Raw genomic sequence first — 13,163 nt, forward strand, 5'->3', positions numbered from 1 at the left:
TTCACCCTTTCCCTCATATGTTTATCTAGCGTCATGGTTACTTCAAACCAAGAAATGAGGTAGTGATCGAGGTACAAAAAGCATATGTATGTATGTAGGGCAAGTTTACTGAAATTGCCCCATTAAAGGCATATGCTGACAATTTAATCTGACGTCTGTTTATTTTTCAGCAAGAGGCGTTTACGGTAAAGTGTTATTTGGTTTAAATTCTTCTGGCGCATCATGCATCAGAGTTCTATTCATTTGTTCTAATCGCTATAAATTTGACACTGCTAGATAGGGATTAGAAGGACCCAAATAAACTCATCTTTCCCAAAGTGAAATGTAGATAGTTTTAAGGTTTTCCATCTGATCCACCAAAGAAGGATTTATTCTCTATAACACATCATCATCCGAAGTATTCGTACTGTGTTACGCTGATTTAGTCATGCAATCGTTCTGACAAGTTGATGTTGGTGGAACTACGAGAAGAAATGGATGGGGTTCCGTTGAAGTGGGGGTGTGGTTGCGCAGCTGTTAGGTTGGCAGCAGAAATTAACTTTATACATGTGCTCTATGTGGTTATTGTCTCTGTGCCTATATACATCTCATAGAGTACGGTAACTTTAGAGTTACGTCCTTGGGCCTTACCGATGAAAGGACAGCGCGGACGTGACAGCCGGTTTAGTTCTTACTTTTCTTTTTTTCTTTGCTGGAAGTAACGTGTGTAAAACTGTTGTTTTACATGTAGATCTATTTTAAAGAGTTCTATTCCAGTTTTTGAATCATTGTATTATGTATTAATTTATGCATTTTTTGGTAATGTCCTGGGATTCTACTAATTTATTCTCATCATTACCAATTAAGGACTGGCTAATTTGCGATTGTGAGGAGGGCAGTTTTTAATTAGTTTCTTACAGTTTCCATGTAATGTCTATGTCTAATGCCACCACTTGCTGGATTTCTTGGGTGTTCTGAAAAATTCGGCTGTTACGTTGCCTCTCGTTTTTCATCCGTTCAAGGGCACATTACTATCAGTTCGCATATCAAAATGGCATTCCATTAAAATCCACACATGGGTCTTCGAAACTCTCACTTTTGATGTGGTTGTGCTCGAATTCATTACTCTACTCTGTTGAAAGAGATTGCTTTCTGGATTTGTCCTTCCCATTTGAGATTCATGAATCCAAACAAATGTAACTGTCCGGCTCCAGGACTTTGTTCCAGTTATTGTTGAATGTTTTTGTTGATTCATTTTTTTCATTGTTCATCATTTCTACCTATTTCTTATTATTTATTACTTAATTGATATGTTATCGATTATCATTGAAAAACGATAGAACATATGTAAAAGTGAGCAATGCTTTGATGGTCGAATAGACAGTACGAATCACAGTGAATATAGTCCGGCATTTCATGATTACGTCAATTTGGACTGCAATCGTGCGACCACTCTCATCTGAGCTAACAAAACAACGTTGGATTCATTTGATATTCCTAGCTTAGGTGCGAGTTACTCTAATATTCCGATGTCTGAGTTATGTTTCAACGACAGCTTGAATGTTGATTTGCGAAAACGAAATGGTTAGGTGGGATAAAAATGTACTGAATCATGGAGCAGTTCCGGAAAACCGCTGCACTCGATGTGGAACCTAACTCAGCTGTGCTCTCAATCTATAACAAGCGAAGTCCCCGCCTCGATCGCAACCGCGACCTCCACTTTGAGCTCATTTGCTTACGCAAGTGCACTGTGTTTCAGGTCCCTTTGAGCTGATCATACGTTCTGATGAGTGGTTTCCGTTATGGTTGTACATATTTGGAAAATTATGAAGTTGGCAAGTCTACTATATATTACGTGAAAGTGCTTAGCAGCTAAATGTTAGTACACCTTGACTTCGTTTTCATTCAAAATCGCGAAGCAATAACATTTCCAACGACCTCTCCATTCCTTATCTGAAAGTAAACGGAAGCTGCATCAGTGGTCTCCTACACCCAAATGGGCGGGTCTTTTTTCTTGATGTTCTCGAAATATAGTTTTTCTGCAAATGCTCGTCGTATTCTTTCGGCTCTTTTTACTCTGAATTTACTTTATTTGTTTGTATTCGTCCTTGCTACAGCTTTTTTGGCACGTTATTGAGCGTAATACAAGCAAATAAATGCGGAATGACATCTACCTATTTTATTTATTTTATTTTTATTTATTTAGTTTTCGTAAGTTTAGTTGTTAAGGAAGCTGTCATGCTATGAACTATATAGTTATAGGTTACAGTTCATTTCAGCACCGTAGTTTCGTTTTTTTTCGCTGTGCTGTCAACTGCAGTAGAATGATGTGGAATCAAGTGCACTTTTTTAAAACTCTACACGTAATCGTCGGTCGTTCCTTGCAAATATTCTCAAAAGGTGGCACATAAACACTACTTCATCAATCATTAATGGTTCTCAGTTAGAGAATTTCAAGATTGAATAACAGTGACAGATTCAAGATGAAGTGGAGTTCCCGTCTTGTTGCAAATCAATGGGTAAATTGGGAGATTTGGACAGACAAGAGAATTTTCTTTTTTCTTCATGTATATTCTAAAAGAGAAAAACGTTTTCTCGAGAATGAATTCCGTACTTCAATTCGAGCCAACACCTTTGACTGACAAACATAGTCCTTGCTAAGGGTAGTCGTATCAAAACGACATGGAGTATGGAGCAGCTGCGTAAGCGGCTGTTCTCGAAGCGGCGCGGTGGAGATGGAGGTTGGAATCGAGTGGGAACGTCACGAACCGCTGCGCACCACCGCACAGCTTCGAGCGCAGCCGCTTACGCAACTTCACCGTACTTCATTTCGTTTTAACTCTAGTCTGCATCTTCTGATTCTCGCGTTCAAACCATTTCGCCTTCAGAACAGCATTCGATCTGTCGCTGGAGCACAGCCCAAGCATCTGAAAGTATAAGTCGAACCAAAATGGGGAATATCAAGCAAATCCAATGTTTTATTGTTGTTGTTTTGCTTTTCTTCTTCTTTGTCGGCTCAGATGATAGCAAATTTTTATTGTAGACATCATTGGAAAAAAAAATGCTTCTACGGTCTTTCTGAGCAGCTTCAGCTTCATTTCCAAACAATATTTATGCGCTAGTATACACCATCCCATTCAGAAGAACAATTCAACTGAAAGCTTGGACCCAGCTCGAGATGGCACATATGTTATAGGGCCTGTATGTTACTATTACTGTATGCTACTGTAATTAGAGCCTGAGAGGTTCAGGACATCAGGGCATTCCGTGAGGTCATTGGATGAGGCATGACAGCTTTCAGGCAACATAGAAGATTATTACTACGAAATATTGAATAGGTAGAATTATCAGAATTGAAGCGATATCTACTAGAGTTCATAGTTGGATATTTTCTGAAAATTTCCGAAATTCCACACAAAAATTTTTCGAAATCTATTTTGATGATTGAAATTTGGTCGAGTATTGGGCTTTTCTCAAATCAAGCTACCCATTACTGCGAATTCTGTGGATATCATAGAAAACGCGATTGGTTCTAATTATTTTCAAAATTCTATAGATTAATTGTAAAACATTTCTGGAAGTTTTTGAACCCAAATATATACTTATCCGAGTGATATGGTGGCCTGAACTCTTTAATTCACTTACTTCATTTCTTCATTTATTCACTTCTGCTCCTTTCAGCTCTTCGCAAAACCGATTTTCCATGTGGCTACCCATTTGAACCGATTTATATAATACTGTATTATATTATATTCTTTTATCTGGTTATGTGAATCCTTCGAAAATTTTTTCCAGACGGCTTAAAATTTAAAATTAAAATCAATCAGATTCCAGAGTTCATTTTTGGCGTCGTTCTTATCTCTTCAAATGCAAAAAATTTTTGGATTGTTTGAACGGGAGCGATTTGATCAGACATTTTCCCGGATTAAATGGCTTTTTTGGGCTGTAAAACGATGACAATGCCAGATAGAAATGTCCACTTAAAAGTGGTTTAAAACTTTCGCTATCAATTTAATTTGCGACAATATTCGATTACTGCATAGACGCTTGTCTAAAGATATAATTCTCTTTTTCAGCGTTCTCTAGACAAACTTAGTTGTTTCCTTCAGATGATTATTGTGTTTTAAATATATTCTACTCACGATTTTCTAAACGTTACGTTCGCCATCACTAGAAAGAAGGCCGGTTAGTTATCGTTCACATCGCCTTCTCCAACAGAAACTCTGAAGTAGGGTCAATACTGTGCTAGAATTTCGTAGGATTTACTTTTTTTTTCGAATGGGAATTTTGAGCATAACAACGTTGTGGATTTGTTTGCGCTTTTAATGTCTTTCGAGATGAATGTTTTCTTTTGATGGCCACGATTTGTCACTATAAATGCTCAAATATCACTTGTCTCACACAAAAATATGCGCGTATTCTTCTTCTGAAAAAGCTTATTCGTTTTTTTTATTCTCCCCCTTAGTCATCACATGGTTTGTTTTTATCTAAGAAAATCTTTTTTTCTCTACTTGTCACTTGTTGGTACGAACTTCTTCAGGAGTTACACGTGTCCTGAGAAACGTTCACATCTCTGAACGAGTTTGTGCTGATAAATCGAGTTGTCCCTACTTCACTGGAGATGTTTACACGATCATCAGAATTGATGAGTTATCACTAAAAATACACTAGGAATGCTGCCGTGTCGGTTAGGTAGTCTTAGTAAGACAAATACTTGAGTTCTAATGTTTTTCGAAGTTGTAAAGTCTTCTTCCATAATGGGATACGTGTTATTATTTATTTGTTTTTTACTGGTTGATCTATTATTTATTCATTCATTCTTATACACCAAAAAAAAGTTGAAACATACTCTATCGGAGTCAAAATGAAAGAACAAATTCCGCATTCTCGAATTTATTCATTCATTTGCAGTGGAAACAGACGCAGTTATAATCCAGAACCTTGCCATCAGTCAATATATTAGGTTGGTGGGAAAATAATCGAAATTTGTACATACCGTCTTACCTCAAGTCCAAAGATAAAGGTCAAGTCAAAGGCAAAAATTTTTGAAAAGCGTAGGCAATTGAATTTATCCAAAGCAAAGCATCAGCATCTATACAGTGTTACCAACGCGAAGCAGATTTTCGAATTCCATCAGAACAGAAGTTTGGCGATGTCGATTCGACAAACTGCTCGTTTTGATCCTTGAACTGTTCATATTCTAGAAAATGACACAGATGCTTGAAAAAGTAGAGATATAGGATCATTACTTTTTGGTTTTTTGGTTGAACTTCAACTCAATTAAAAAATTTCTCGAGATTTTTTGGTCGTCCGAGTAAAACCAAAAAGCAACCAGTACCATAAGAAAAGCTTGAATTTGTAGAAAAAATGTACGAAATTGTTCCTTATCCATACTCATTAAAAATACAATTTTAATCTTAAAGACTGATAATAAAGTTAAAAACACCATAAAAAGAAGGGCATACATCACAACTAGCTAATAGTTTAGTATCAATGGCATTAAACGTTTTTTTAACCAAAGAGTAAGCTTTGATCTTGCTCATTCCGATTAGTTCCCCAGGCGAGATCCGGATCCCACTACTTGGCCAGACGACTGCCGACCATTATCACTTACGCCCAGCGGAATGTCATCAGAGGTGATTCAGAATACAGAAATAGTTGAGGACGGAGGTAGCAGGAATAGATAGATTTAAAAAAAAAACTGCGAGGTACTTTTGTTATCACTAGGATATAGCTTTGATTGGTTTCACTCTACACTGAGAAATCCTCTTTTTGGATTAGCCTGAAATGTATCGGTCCATATCACTTCTGTGCGAAGCTATTGCGACACGGACTGTGTGAGCGAGATACTGTAGCGGGATCAGTGGGGGTTTCGACACTCTCATGGGCGGTACAACAACAGTTTGGCGGCAATGTATGTGCAAAAACTTTTCCTTGATTCACGTATTATCCATCAGTTTTGACTCATCCTTTCACTGTAGGACAGTGAAAGTTTCTACAATAAATGTTTCATCTGTTTCGTTCCGGTTCGCCGTCGCTGCGATGTTGAATGCCACTTTGCGTAGCTGCTGGAAGTCGTCCACACTAGTTTTGTCGGTACAGTTCGCCAAAATATGTTGCGCCTGGATACGTAGTTCTCTTTGTACAAGTCTCTGGGCTAACGGTTTGCCGCAGTTACTTTTCTACCGCAGTTGCATTAGGCTTGTGAAAACACACTGAAAATGTGCGTAGGTCGGGCATTAATCAATCCGATTCGGATTCGCCACCACGATTCATGTCAATTCAGAATCGTTCGAGGTTCAGAGACGTGTAACTAGCCTATGCACTGATTTCCAGGGGCTAACCTAGGCGTCAAATCAGTTCTCTTCGTACAAGTCTAAGGGATAATGGTTTGTTATTATCCTCTCACACAATTCTGGTACCAATTTATCAACTCCAGAGAGATGAAAGGCTTGTTTTGGCACTAGGGCGGGCGGAATCTCTTACCGACTGCTCTACACCCCTTCTTGAAAACACAGTTGAAAGTAGAAAATTAATATTGGCCCAATAGCGACAGAAGAAGAGATACGGAAAGTCGAGATTTCTCGCAGATAAGAACGAAAGTTGGAATTTCTTTTTCTCTGCGCCGACAAAGATGAAAGTCTTGCATAGAACTTCAGGAAAAGAAAGAGCCCCGGGTATCTCTATTCCATGTCTAGAATCCAATGAAATATGGATAGAGTTTATCCGGATCTTTTGAAAACACACAAAGTAGATTAGCTAGCAGTAGCTGATTATAAAAATTCTAGAATTTCGTTCTACAGAAAGGCTAACTTGCAGTTGGTGTCTAGTGGATTAGAGAAGTAAGAAAATTTAGCATGTGGAAAATCCCTGTTTTGTTCATTTATAGAACAATTCTTCTCGTTTTTTGAAGAGCCGATTTTTCCAGATAAAATCTTTGAAGAGCGCTAGTAAGACACGTTCGTAAAAGGCGATAGCCTTGCAGTGAATTCAAGATCTCCTTGATACACCTCTTCCACAGTCGCCTTTTGCGACAAAACAGCCCAGACTTTGGGGTTATTGATAACCAATATTCTCCTGCAGCCTTAGAAATTTTTTTGATTAGTACTGTTTTCGTTTTTTTTCTCTTTTCTCTGCTGTCGTTCCTCCTTTACCTATTCAAAAATCCAGGACAGATTTTCTTTCGTTGCCCTCGTTTTCGACGACGACGTTGACCTTTTCTACCTATGTATAACCATGACCGATTTTCTTATGGTTCGTTTTTCAGAAGAACTCTAATTGATTCCGTGCTGCTGCCGAGTCCTCCTTTTTCATTCTTCTTTCATTCGTTTATTTAAAGTTCGTTGGTAACATCCTTTTATTCGTTATGGAAGGGCCTCTTCCTCTATCACTGTATTCATCTTTTTTTTTCCTACTGAAGGAAAACAGCAGGCTATTTTCCACCTTAAACCTTAAACTTCCACCTTAAAGTGATCAGTGCCTGCCTTAGAACTTCAGAATATCTATTGCACTTGTTATGCACAAGATATTCGTGTTATCAGTCCAACAGATATATCAATAATAATCTCTGCCCTATGGATAACAGATGGCCTGACGTGCGAACAAAAATACACTGTTCAATGGTTCAAAGTGATAGTGAACTGGTTTTTTTTTTGGCGTAACTGCCTGGTTAACGACTGATGTTTCTTTTTAGAAAGCTATTCACAGACTCTTTTTAAAGTATTCTAGAAGGGAACTATTGTCGTTCCTTTCTATTCTGCTTACTTCGCGAAAATGATCAACTTGTTTTCAGAGGAAACTGTTGGTGTACGCTCTATAGCGCTTTGAAGTCTTCCTTATTTAAAAAAAGTACCTAATGAAAATCGAAGATATGCTTCTAAAAAATCCTCATCCTTTTCCGCTGGATTTGTTCATCACATAACCGCCAACTTCCATTTCTTTCGCGATTATAATTCTATGAAGAATTCGAATTTGAGTGAATGTGTTTCTTTATGAGCTCGACCGACGAAATTTTAATGTGCGCGTCTATCCAGATCTTTTTAATGGTTATAGACAGCAATTACACGTGTTACAATTAATTACATATTAAGTGTCCAATTCTTCAGACCTATCCAATTGACCTCAGCCTCACAATCCATCAGAATTTCGTTGCTACTTCTCCACAATCAAAATTTCAACGATAGGTAATATCTAGTGGGATCATTTTTTGTTCCATCTTTGCTGCTATTCCGCTTTCTCCTCAAATTTGGAAATTAAATAAATAAGTTTCAAAATGCAAATAATTTTGTGAAATTCTGCACGCTTGAAAAAGCGTAGTTTAGCATTGCCAAGAATTTTAAACAGGCAGGTTAGTTTTCTTCGTCATGCATCCTCGAACTTGAACTTGGTTGTTTCTTTTTTCCTCTTATTAGCAGAGATATCCTAAACTTTGTGCTTGGAAATTTTGCTTTGATGCGAATTGTATTCCCTTACTTCTTTCTTGTTAAAAAAAAACCCCTTAACTACTTATGCTTCCAACTCGGTGCACGGTTTGATTGAACCGGGTGAGTTGTTTTACCCGCTTGCGGAACTGCAGATGTTCCACCTATGATTCCTATGTGGAAGAGATCTTTTTGTTTGTTGAACAGGACTTGCGCAACTCTTGAAAACCTAATTTTCCCTTCCCAAATCTAATTAGATTACGAAGCCAGTGTCACCGTTCGGAATCGTACACGGAACTGACTCCTGCTCTTTATCTTCTTTTCGCCTGTTTTCCTATTATTTGTTCTTTTTCCAGGAACGATGCTTGTTTATGTGCTACTTACTATACTTCTTCCATTTTTTACCTACTTACTTACTCACCACTTACTCTTTATCTTTTGCCGGTATTTTTTTTCTGAAACGACATTGTTGCGTAGTAAATAAAGAATAGAATAAATAAATAAATAAATAAATAAGTCTAATGTTCAGGTGGTGTATATTTTCGGACTTTTATTGACAGCCGCATCCGATGTTCAACGTATAAGAAATTTGTAGATTTGAATATAGATGTGTCCCTTAGACTCTTTCGCGTGTTCCCCTCTGAGAACTAGCCGCATCCTAGGCTAGAATTCTGCTCAAAGGCTAATCAGATCGACCGTTGCTGCCTTCATAATTTCAGTGTTTTGAAAACATTGAAATTCGAAGGAGGTTGTATGTTAAAACGCTCACCAGACTTAGACATACGTTGTTTGCAAATTCATGAATGTTGGTGTCTTTGGCACGTGAATACCAGCTTTCGACACAGATGTTTTCTTGTAACGTTCACACTGTTGGACCTCCGCCTAACCTGTTTATTGCTTTCACGTTATTTCTATTTTAAATGGCAAACGAAACAGTGAAGTAGGGTTTTTCTATTTCATGGCATTGGCGTCTTGTAATCGCAACCGTCTTAGCAATAATCGGTTTTACGACAAAGTTTTGACAATGGACGAAAGTTAAAGATGAAGTATGAGTTGATTTGCTTCATTTTCTTCCTAGAGCTCTTAAAAATAAATGTCAGTCTCTGCTGCATCCACAATATTTATCTCTATTGTGTATGTACTAGAGGAGATTTCGTTCTTTTTTGGACGAACCAAGCCTGAAATCCGTTAGAAACAAAATCCAAAATCAACACGAACAAAATTCGTCCCATTTCTCCCCAAGCACGAGAGTGGAGGTGACGTAGTTCTCCAACACTCCTTTAGTTTTAATGATCGAAGAACGCAGCTACGGTCATGCGACTGAACTAGTATCCATTACGGTTTAATTTACAGCGACGGGTCAGATTGTTTTCGATATCAATCAGTTCTATTGTAGTTTCGTCAGCCAAACCCGAATTTTCGCTCGCTGATCCTTCTTTCTGTGTATCTGGTACGGATTTTTAAAGCTGAAACTTATTTAATTTTTAATCTTTTAAAATTAAAAAAATTAAAATAATAATAATAAAATATAATAATAGTAAAAATAAAAAAAGAAAAATTTTTAATCGAGTCAACTATAACATTGCATATAGCACTTTTTTTGAGTCAAGATAGATTTTGCTAGTGATTTTGGTGAAACGAATTCGAAATCATGGACAATTGCGTGGAAAAATGAAGTAGATATGAATAAGATCTTTCATCACTAGTGACTTTGCCGGATTGCTGCTCTGAAAACAATGATTGTTCAGCCAAGTTAAGATTTCTGGAATTTCATCACAGCAGAGGTGAATCATTCCATATAAATATGCAACATAGTTTAGTAGCCATCTATGCATTTGGAAGGGAATCGAATTTCATAAACTATGAAGTCGGAAATTCGCTGTCATGATGCCAATGCTTTTTTCTAGCTTCCTTCCAATTTCTAAAAATTAGCTCCTTTTCCTTACGCAATGATCGCCGAGCGACTATCGGCTTTTTAGTTCTTTCATCCCGTTTTCATGCGATAAACGAGTCCGCCATCCATCAATCAGCCGATCTTTAGCAGCTGATTCCATGCAAAATCAACTAATTATTGCTTCAGAAGTCGAACTACATCGCTGTACTTTTCTGTGTTCCGCTTAGAACTGGATTCTTTCTTATACCGTTTTTTTCATGGCCGACAATCACAAATGCTCTTTTGCATCAGTGCAGCATAGTACAGTAGCTCAAGGTGCAAGACAAATAATTGTTCTATAAAGTGGTAAATAGATATTCGTAGGAAAAAATTGATAAAAACGTTGGCGATGTACCATTTCTTGAAAAACCACACCCAGAAGTAAGTAGAATAGTGCATACACTATTCTAGTTGTTTGTTCTTTTTCCATAGATTTCCAAGAAGCTGAGGATTTGAGCGCTTTTTATGTAGGTGGTGAGGTCTGTGCACCACTTTGTCTCTTGCAACCTTGCATACTCTTTGAACCCACCACACTACTATATAGGCAGGTGTTTTAGCCGATCGCAGACATTTCGCTCTTTCCTACGATCTTTCCTACGCGACACCTAACCTGTCTTCCATCCACGTTAGCAGACGCAAGTCTTGTTACAGTTAAAAGTCGCTCTAAACTTCCTATCGCCGTTTTTTTTTTGGACTGATGTCGAATCACACGCAGCGAGCGATCATCTTGAAATTCGCTCTGAGACTCGTTTCATCTAAGTTGAATCAAATTTGATTAATATAAATTGAACCAACGCCATAACTCTGCACACAGTGCCGCGAGATAAATATCCATGTCACTTTCCTCGCTTTTGATTGTAAAAACCTCGGTAAAAGCCTGTCGTTCTATTCAGCATGTATGTTTGATAAACAACTAATAATCATTCAGTCATGCCACCATCATTCATCCATTTATTCAACATCTATGTATAGTTATCAATTAAAGCATTGATGTTATTCCATAACATTTATACAAGGGCACTTTTATGGAATCACATAGTGCTCTCATTTACAGCTAAGTGTGTTGAATAAAATGAACGAAGACATGGTAACATGACTGGTTGTCCAGATTTTTCTTATCGAATGTACGTCTTGAACAGGATCACCAGTCGTGTGGGGAGTAGTGATGAATTGGCATGATAACGTATTCGAATAATCACTTTTCCGAACGGTGACCTAACCCGAACGTGGCCTTGAACGATTCCAGCAGAATCTAACTCAAATATCCGAAATCAATTCCCGAATAACTATGCAATTCCCTATCTTTCTTTCGGAATTGTTCGCATTTTGGTACAGGCCTTTCAAATTCATATTTTTGACCTCAGCACAAAATTATAAGAGAACTCAGCACTGCGGTACTGCGGTTACATATGTGTGTTAGCGGTCGTTGCGTTGATACTTACCTATTTTTGATCGCGAGAAAGATCCATTGACTACTCCGTTAGGGTTCCCTAACTTCACTGTATAATAAATTTCTATTTTCTAAGTTAAATTTGGCCATAATGTGGTTTCTAAGACTATGCATGTCCGGCAGAAATTTCTCATACTAAGCGGATGGTTTTGTGATCGCTGAGACCTTCTCAAATTGAACATCTTTCTATTTTTAACGTTTGATAAAGTGTGGGAAGTTTGATAAAGTATAACACTGGTATCAGAGCGATTCAGGGAACTTCTTTGCAGCTTTTGTTTAGACATTATTATTACAAAAAGTTCCTATTTAGATTTCTAAATAATAGTAATATAATGTGTTGAACGAAATGATAATAATACATTAATAGTAATATAACAATAATAAGTAATTTGATTTTCTCATTTTAAAGGCATCACCCCACGAATCTGAGGTGGTGCAGATTTCAGGTGGAGTATTCGTATGCGGGATGGGAGACTATGGAGAGGGGGGTGATTCCGTTCATTTCTTGCTAATTGCCGTAAAAAACGGCCCGGAAGATGCGGCGCCGCACAAGACTGGCGCGCTCCAATCGAACCTCTTGTACAAAATGGTGCGCCACAACGAATGAAGCCGTATTCTCCGGGCCGTTTTTTACGGCAATTAATAAGAAATGGACGGAATCACCCCCCTCTCCGTAGTCTCCCATCCTGTATACGAATACTCCACCTGAAATCTGCACCACCTCAGATTCTTGGGGTGATGCCTTTAAGCAATTTATTTGCTAACTGTGAGAAGCGAATCAGTTAAAAGCTGAAACAGTAAGTTAGTAATTCTACTCCATATTTTCCTGCACAGATGATCGAGCCACCTAATTACTCTAGCTTTTGCTGAAATTCCAGGATTCATCTTCGACATTCTCGTCATGCACACTTTTTCCATAACTGTCCACTCCCAACTCTGAAAAAACTGAGCTTTTTTCTTTACCAACGGATACCTTACCTTCATGTATATGGCCAGCACTGTCGGTACGACGTGTTGTCGTTGAGCGCAGACATTTACGCGCACTTCAAGTTCAGAACGGCTACGTCTCAATAAAGAATGTCTGTTTGCTGACTGAGTATTGCAGAACATCTCAGGATACTTCAATGGTGCGCGACCACTACTAAAGTTCCTCTCTTGATCTCACAAACAATTGTGGCCTTTCTTTCCGATTATTAGTTATAATTATTATGAGATTTAGAAATCTATTATGCATCCTTAGATTAGATACATAACCCGTATTCACTGACCGTGCGCGCCCAGCATCCATTTTTCCATTTGCTCCTTCCCCTCACAATTGTCATCCTAAAAGCTTGTAAGAGTATTCTAAGTGACATTGACAAGATCTTTAAGCCGCATTCGG

The sequence above is a fragment of the Necator americanus genome, chromosome II (assembly GCF_031761385.1).
Source record: "Necator americanus strain Aroian chromosome II, whole genome shotgun sequence".
Classification (NCBI taxonomy): Eukaryota; Metazoa; Nematoda; class Chromadorea; order Rhabditida; family Ancylostomatidae; genus Necator; species Necator americanus.